Below are 8,706 nucleotides of genomic sequence, written 5' to 3' on the forward strand. Positions count from 1 at the left end.
TGAGAGGTTATCGGTGTTGATTCAGGGATATAAATCATGGAATGACTATCAAGTTTTGACAATATAACTTGCATACCTTCAGGGTTTATATGCAGCCATGTAGTAACAGGGATTTGCAGTGATTAGTCAGTGTGAATTGGTCTTGGAGAGTAGTTCCTTAGTACTGAGGGGTCAGGATGCTATGCGTACATTCAGATGAATGCATACACTGCATCTCGGCAGCTCGCTCCCTGGCAACAGCTCTCCCACACAGAGTTCCTTTTTTTGGGTCTGTGCTCTATGGAAAAACACACAGGTTTACAAGTGGTGCAGGGATAAACCGCCTCAGTAAGACTCCCTACCGGTGTGAGTCAGATGAAGTTTGGCTCATCTCCAGGCGAGACATGATGACATTTGTAAACTGAGCCCGTCGAGTTTAAGCAACTAGTGTTGATAAAGAGTAGGAAGAGGAGACTATACCCTCACTTACAGCCAGGTCGGGACGGGACATTATGAGGGGAGAAAAGTCATTGGGCCACATTTAGGTGGAACTGGACAATGACTTTCAATCTCAACTTCCTGCCAATTCACAGGTGAGTCCCATACAAACACTAAATAATCTGTTTAAATACATTTTTATTAATTACCATATAATCTTTGGATACGGAGATTGACATAAATACTTATATACTAATGTCCTTAGTGTCATATTCTGCTATATGTTGCTACGTCGTCCTTTATATTAAAATAAAATAAATATCACAATGATTTTTGTGGTGGAATTCAAATAAGAGAGGGTCTGATGAGGTTCAGCCTCGGTCATGTTAAATGATACCTATAAAACGAAAGAATTTATCGGTGGTTGCTTGCCAGGGCCTCTCCCTACTTAGTTAACATGACAGCTGAGTCATAAAAAAGAGAAAGAACAATAATGTGTTTTTCCTTTCAACGGGCGGAGCACAGGGATGTATTGTTCATCTGCCAGAATGAGGTGTGAGTGGGACTTTTCAAAATTTTCAAAATACTGTTCCTATCTGCAGATCACACCAACTTTTAAAGTCACTCTGGGAAATCAGCTCTTGGTGCTGGCCGGGGTCGGTCACACAAGGAGTGCTGTCGGCCTCCAGAGGATGGCTGCGGCGGTTCTTGCTGCTGAAGCTGGTGACGGTGCTGTTGTTCCCACATGGAGTTGGCGTTCAGCTGCTGGTGGGCTGCATGTTGAGCCTGCGCGCTCTGCTGCTGCTTCGCTCCCCACACATCTCCACCAAGCCCTCCACTGTGTTCCTGGGCCATCTGGCTCTCTGCGACGGGCTTGTCCTGCTGCAGTGGGCGCTTTGGATCGGAGCGACGCTGGCCTGTTGGATGGAGGAGGGTGAGATGGGCCTAATGAAGACAGAAGAATCGGTTTGGTGGAGGGAGGCTTTGAGTGTGCTCTGTCAGCAGCTGCTCGACGCGCACCACCTGGCCTCTCTGCTCCTGCTGGGCCTGCTGGGGCTAGAGGCCACACTAGTGTTACGCTGGCCACAGCAGACTCGGAACCTCAGGACTTCTCACTGGGCTCAGATCAGCTGTGGCCTGGTCTGGGTACTTGTACTACTAGAACTCATGATGTCTCTACCCTGTGAGGTTTTACAAACCTCCAACCTTCACAGTTACTCCTCAACACTACAAGATTCTCAAAATGCACATGTGGGTTTCATGCCTCCGTCCTCCCTGCCTGCTTTCTCCCCCTGCCTGAGGAGGACATTATGGCTGATCAATTTATGGCTACATTATGCATTCCTCTGTTATAAACCACAGAGGAGAAAGAGCTCCTTTCATTAAAACACCAACCAACTGTCTATTATTTGCTATTTTTATAAATGTCATTTATAAAAACAAATTAATATTTAGTGAATCTCATGGGAAAGATATTTTTATATGGGCCTTACAAGGAAACAATTGTAACTGTGAGTTTAAAAACAGCTCCTGTGGTTACAAGTTGCTATAGCATCACACAAAGTGACAGTGCGTGATAATGCACTTACATTGTTGTTAAGTAACTATTCACATGTTTCATAACATGTTTAAACATTATGTAACAGTAACACAAGAAGGTTAAGTTAGACTAGGTTAGGTTTAGGTAAGGTAAGGTAAGGTAAGGTTAGGCTTAGGTTAGGCTTAGATTAAGGTAAGTTAAGTTAGGTTAAGTTAGGTTAAGTTAGGTTAGGTTAGGTTAGGTTAGGTTAGGTTGAGTTAGCATAGAGGAACTGACCCCATCTCCTACGAAAGGGTATGGGGGGTGCTCTGTCCATCCTCCTGGATGCTCACTCCCATACACAATAATGAGGACAGCAGGCAGTGCTTGCAATAATGCACAGAGGTCCAGCCCTCATCATCATCATCAAAGAAACGCATCACTGAGTTTGTTGTATTTTTGTCTATTTATTGATAAAGTGAAATGAAAAAAAGTGAGTAGACATTACAGGAAAAATAAAATAAAGAAAGGTGAAAATAAAATGATTGTGTAACAATATTGTGTTTTGTGGGCAACGTTTCGACCCTTGTGGGTCCTCTTCAGGCCTGGCAAAAGTATAAATGTCTGCAGGTCTGATCACAGGTCGTTCCTATAAGATGGTCAGAGCAAGAATGAGTGGGGGGAGCTGTGTGTGTGTGCTCTTATTTATACCCTGTCACTGTCAGTTAAGTTTCATTTTCCCTTTAAGTTTCACTTTTGCCCAAGTTGGGTTTCTGTCTTTATTTTCTGATTCCTAATGCTTCCACATCCTTTATATTTATGAATATATGAGTGTTTATTTATATATTTATTACTGTGGTGGTTTGTAGCTAATTATAAAGATATTTATAAAACAAACTATGTAAACAAAGATAGTTGTATTTATAAAGACTTAATTATAAATTGATAATTAATTTGGGTGAAGGGGGGCTAGAAGGTTAGGGTTAAAGGTCAAGGTTAGGGTTAGGGCAGGGGTAGGATCATCTGTGCTGGATCATCCTTCTTGATATTGAATTTTTGGTCTCACCAATGTATTGTTGTTTTCCACATTTAACACAAAATATGAGATAAACACAATTGGAAGTTCGTGAATTGAGTTTTTGTTGTATTTATTACTTATGTGTTTTTAGTTACAGAAAATATCCTATAAAATATTTTTTATTTTTTAAAAGTACAGTGTGTAGAATTTAGTGATATCGAGTGTTTTAAATTGTATGTTGCAGCTGAACACCCCTCATCTCCCCCTCTCCTTCCAAAAAGAACCTGTGGTAGCTTCAGTTGTCATAAAAACTCAAAAGGTGTTTAGTTTGTCCAGTCTGGACTACTGTAAAAAACATGGCTGCCACTGTAGAGAGGGTCCCCTCGATGTAAATATAAAGTATTTAAATATAAAGGGTTTTTTCTGGGGTAAAGAAAACTACAATTCATACAATTTAGTGTTCTTACTCTTTTTATAGCCCGAAAATACTTGGTAATTTTGATTACATTCCCTGATATTTCCTGATTCTCTTTTATGGTCCTAAAATTATTTTTCAAATTTGAGATTGCATATCAAACCCACAGTCAAAATAACCTCTTTTCCATAGGGCCCTAAACAATATTCTAACTGCCTCTCTGAAATGATCATCTGTCGATTGAGATTTCACCAGGCCTTTGTAAGTATTCCTTTGATGAAAGCTTGTCTTGAATAACAATGCATGTGCATCCGTATCCTGCAACAGTTTACCCCTGAGACTCTAAAATTGTTTTGTGGACTCAAACACTTCACCCACCCCTCCATCGGCATAGTAGATATTGAGTGAATACAGGAGGCCTAGATTTGCTGTGACTTGTAGCTCTGTGTTGGATTTCCAAGCCAAAGTTTCCTCTGTTTACATTTGAGATCCTTTAGAAGCTAATCTCGCAAGTGCAAGATGATGATCTGTTTCAAATTGTTATCAAGTTCTCTCCACTGCTTGATGTGGATCACAGCCCAGGCTGTACAAATAACACCCTAATGAACAAAATGTTTGAACAACATCAACATCTCAAGTGGAACTTCATGTTATGTTGATCCTTAGACCCTGTAATGTCTACTCACTTTTTTTGCAGGGAGTCATTTTTACAGCAAAATTTATGTAGAATATAATAAGATTCATTTTTTTCTGTTAAATGGAAACTGCTCTGGCTTAATTTGTTTTTAATATCTGGCATCCACCCTGCCAGCTACTGCACACACACACGCGCACACACACGCACACACGGGTAACATTTTCTGCACAACACAAGGTCAAACAACTGCTGTAAACAGAAGACTTGAAGGATACGGATGAGGACGATCAAAGATGTACAGATACTATTTGCACACGTTATGTATAACCACTACCCACACCACAGTCACTGCTGCAGAAATGCCAATGTGCCAGATACAAAAGAGAAACACCCCTGATATGAGTTACTGTGCACTCTATGGTTTTAAGGGAGAGTACAATAAAAATGTGGTACTTGTTGATGTAGGGTGCACTCTGTCCAGCAGAGAGAAGCACAGAGCTATAAAGACTCTGCCGGCCCTATGAGGAGCTTCTACACCAGGCTAATGAGCATGGCTGCTTCAGTGTGTGTGTGTGTGTGTCTGTGTGCAACTGCAAGTGTTCCTGGAACTAATCAATGAAGGCTGGAAACCAAGAAACAACAGGGTGCAGAAGAACACTGAGGAAACTGGTCGCCACTTACTTCCCATGATGCTCTCTGTTTGGCAGGGGTAGGTAGCACTGAGTGGGAGGGCAGACTATATGACTGCAACAAAAAATGACAACTGACCTCTTTAACAAGTCAAGGTTCACTTGTGAACTTGATAAGACAAAAGTGAATTGTGATAATTATTTACAAAAAGAGTGAATCGTAATGAGAGTGAATCTCCCAAGTCAAGCAAAATATGACAAATATTTAATGCAAGATAAAACAAATATTATCACATATATGTTGCTTCTCATGGGTTAAATGATACAGCCCAATATTTGAATAATGCTTAACATACAGTATGTCCCCCTGCTTTTATCTATGGTTCAACTTCACCCCCATTAGACTGGGTGAGGTTGTAAGTATTAGTAGTGGTGAGATACATTTGCCTGGGACATGTAATACTTCTTGTTTTCAGATGATGGCAACAGAATACCAACATCCTGATACTCTTTGCAAACCATGTATTCTAATGTAGGTCTTTTTTTTCACAGCACATATTTTGACTTTCAATGTAGGAAAAACTCAGAGGTTGCTCAACTGTCTATTCAAGCCTTGAGTGTGTAGTAATGAGTCATCACACACAGGAAACGTATACATTTGTATACAGAACCAATACAGTAATATCCTTCACAGTATCCTCAACAATGATGCATAAATTAGCAACATCTCATTTCATGAAGATGTAATTTCCCACAAAGTTTCCTTTAGAAAAGATCAAGGCAAAGTCTGAAAATAGTTCAACCAAATAATATTGAGAATTTCCCCTTTTTGTGACGTTGATGTTTGGGTGACTCTTGGCTACAACTCTGGCAACACAAAGCCTCTCTTTGCTTTTTCAATTAGAATAGAAGTGAATTCAATTATGTAATCAAGTTATGCCAATTTTCCCCTCAAGGAGACCATGTTAGGAGTTGAACTGATCAAAACTGTGTCTGACTTTGAGCTGACTTTTTACTGTGAGTGCCCTGAGGCAATAAGGCCCATCAGCCCATTATATCATGGAGTCAAACAGCCTCCGCTGTGTGCACATGCAGGCCAGGGTCAGCCTGTCTGCAGAGCTCATACGTGGCTGCTCATGCTGCACCCATCAGTGCACTGGAATAAGCTCAGCTGGCTCGCTGGGACTCAGGTCAGCTCCAGACATAAACACACACTTAGGAGACCTCACTGCTGTCATGTTAATATCAGTGTATAAAGCCTGTAAAGCCTGAGACTCCTGTGTTGTACTGGCCTTGCTTCTTTTGTGCAGATCTGTTGTCAGGGCAGAGGTATGTATGGCACGACGGGGCTGCCCCTAAACCCTCCTGGAGCCAGTGAATGAGAGGATGGACAGAGGCAGAGGGAGGAAAGCAAAGGAAATACACTCATCATCGTATTAAAGAGAGAGCAGGACAGAGGACTGGAGGGAGTGGAGGAAGGAGGAGGATGAGGGAGGGGGGTGCAGTAATGGGGTCTTTGTTCTGGTTGGTGTGACTCACAAAGCCTCGGCTGGGGCAGTGCAGCTTAGTTACCGTTACCAAACACAGAGAATAAGGAGGGACGAGTGTGTGTGTTTGAGGACTGCAGGGGTATTTCTGCAGACCTGCAGACCACTGTTATGGTTCATCCAGTTATGAAATTTTAACATTTGGTTTTGTCTAACAGTTGCGAGGATATACAAAAAAGCAAAACCTTCAGCCCTGATGCAAGTTTATCATCAAAGTTGTGAACAAGAGTGATATTTCTCCTTTGTATCAGTGTCAAAACAATGTTTTGTTTTGTTATCAAACTGGACATTTGTCCCGTCTTTTCCTTAGACTTCAAATATGATGATGAATCTCCACAAAACCTTTGAAAGACATCCATGTTCATTTTAAAGCCATGTTCCAGATGATTCCAGATCCAAAGAAGGGACTCAAAGCACTGAAACTGTGGAAACGTTGTAGGATGATAGAATGTGAAGACAGATGATGCGTCTCCACTTTCTACCTAAAATAACAGAACCCATCTTCAAGGAAAATGTATTTGACTTTTTAATTTGGTCCATGTCCCATCCACTATCATAATGGAGGCAGGGTTTTTACGCCTATACTGGATTCAGCCACCAGGGGGCGATCAGGGCGTGATGTCATCCAGCTTTATAAGGAGTCTATGGGTATGATATGAAAATACTTTTTCATTTTAGGATATAACGTACATTAATCTGAGTAGTTTTCACCCACTACTATATATGAACATTGTCCTGATAGTGGTCTGTTCAGAATAATTACCTGCCACCCTGCTGCTATTGTTGCGTGATCAGCCTGCCAGACGCTCCCCCAAAGACCACTTCCCTTCTTTCAAGTGAGAGAGTCCACAGAGTCCTGTGCCAGCCTGAACACAATGGAAACCTGGTCAACACCGCCCTCTCACCCTGATAAAAATAGCTCTCTTGCTGGCCTCAGACATGAAGGTTGTTTAGTAACAATAGTGTGACAGGACTTCAGCTAAAATAGCTCCATGTTATTCTGAGGTATCGAGCATCACAGTTTAAATCAGTGTGTCTGCTGTTAGAGTCTGTGTCATCCCTGTTCTGAACTATAATTATAGCTTCTGTTTATATGAGCTTATTTTTTGCACTGCTGGGTTTACTTTAAAGTCTGATAGCTGTTGGACTGAGGGCAGTCAGCGTCCTGTCAGTTACTCACTGTGGGAAGCTCAGTTATTATTTGATTCACTTAAGCACTTAAAGTCGGATTCAATTTAATTAGACATATGCTTTTTAGTCTCTGATGATCTGTAAGTTGTTTTGTGTATGAGTATGTGTTTAGAGTCACTTAAGGTTATTTGTACACAATATTAAATTTCACTAGATGCCATATTAGAACCAGTGTCTCTGCTTTGTTGGCTACACCTTCTCCCTCTCTTTCATTTTCAGCTATGTTATGCCTATACAGTCTTGAAGCCTGGAAAAGAAAGAAAGAGACTGAAAGAACAAAGGATTGTGAACAATTTGAGAAAAACATCTGTGTGTGTACATCTCTATGTAATTGATTTGATGGAAAGAGAGACATGTCTGATCTCATACAGATCAGTCTAGTATTACAGTGTTCATGTCCTTTTGGAAGCTGGTGCCTGTTCATATTTAACATGTTCAGTAGCCCAACCAGCTGTTTACTTATATCCTTGTTGCAGAATAAATTGTACACCCTGTTCAATGACAATAAAGGCATTGTTCTTTTTCTTCTAAATTATCAATATCTCATCTGTTCCTGGGTTATGGTGTTTTAGCAGAACATCATGATCAGAGTGAAACTAACCGTTGACCTTTTAGAAACAAAAGTCACCATCGTTTTATCTGAACATGTCTGGAAATGCTACACTCAGTGTATTCATTATTGAGTTGTGGCTGAACTTGTTCTGTGACGTCGGAATGACCTTGACCTTCGACTTCTGACCACCAAAATCTAAATTCATTCATCTGAGTGTGAGGTTGTTCAGAGTTTGAGGGAATTCCCTCAGGACATTCCCATGAGGCCAAAGACTTGTATTTTGAGGTCACAGCAACCTCGACCTTTGACCTTCAAAATCTAATCAGTCCAAGTGAACCTTTAAACAAAATTTGAAAAAATTCCTCTGAGGCCTTTAGATACAGAATTCACAAGATGGACAACTTGTAAATATAATGCCTCTGGCTGCCATAACTGCAGAGAGAGATATGTACATAGTGTGTAATATTCACCATTTTGTCAAAGAAAAAACTTTTTTGACCCACGCAGGGAAAGTGCTTTATCAAAACTGCATGGCAACAATATTTGGCAAAATATATTCTATTTAGTTATTCAGGCAAGAGTGTTTGCAGTTTTTCCATGTATAAAGAGATCCTACTAAGAAAATATAAATAAGGAGGGTTTTTTTCCAAATTAAATTCAACATTCAGCACCAACATCCATTGACTGTCATGTACAACATGACATGTCAGATTCTAAATCTGATGGTTAGGGGTTATGCTGGAGTATGTTGGAGAACCATGGAGGAGACAAGAGTCCAAG

At 40.7% G+C, this 8,706-nt stretch overlaps 1 long non-coding RNA gene across 1 annotated transcript; it reads left to right on the plus strand.

The window, feature by feature from the left end:
• The first annotated feature begins 202 nt into the window (after positions 1-202).
• LOC138411352 (uncharacterized) lies at positions 203-1,820 on the plus strand. Its single transcript, XR_011243990.1, has 2 exons — positions 203-572; positions 1,020-1,820. It is a non-coding gene; the product is annotated as an uncharacterized lncRNA (long non-coding RNA).
• The last annotated feature ends 6,886 nt before the right edge of the window (positions 1,821-8,706 follow it).

This window comes from Paralichthys olivaceus, chromosome 9 (genome assembly GCF_024713975.1).
Source record: "Paralichthys olivaceus isolate ysfri-2021 chromosome 9, ASM2471397v2, whole genome shotgun sequence".
NCBI lineage: Eukaryota > Metazoa > Chordata > Actinopteri > Pleuronectiformes > Paralichthyidae > Paralichthys > Paralichthys olivaceus.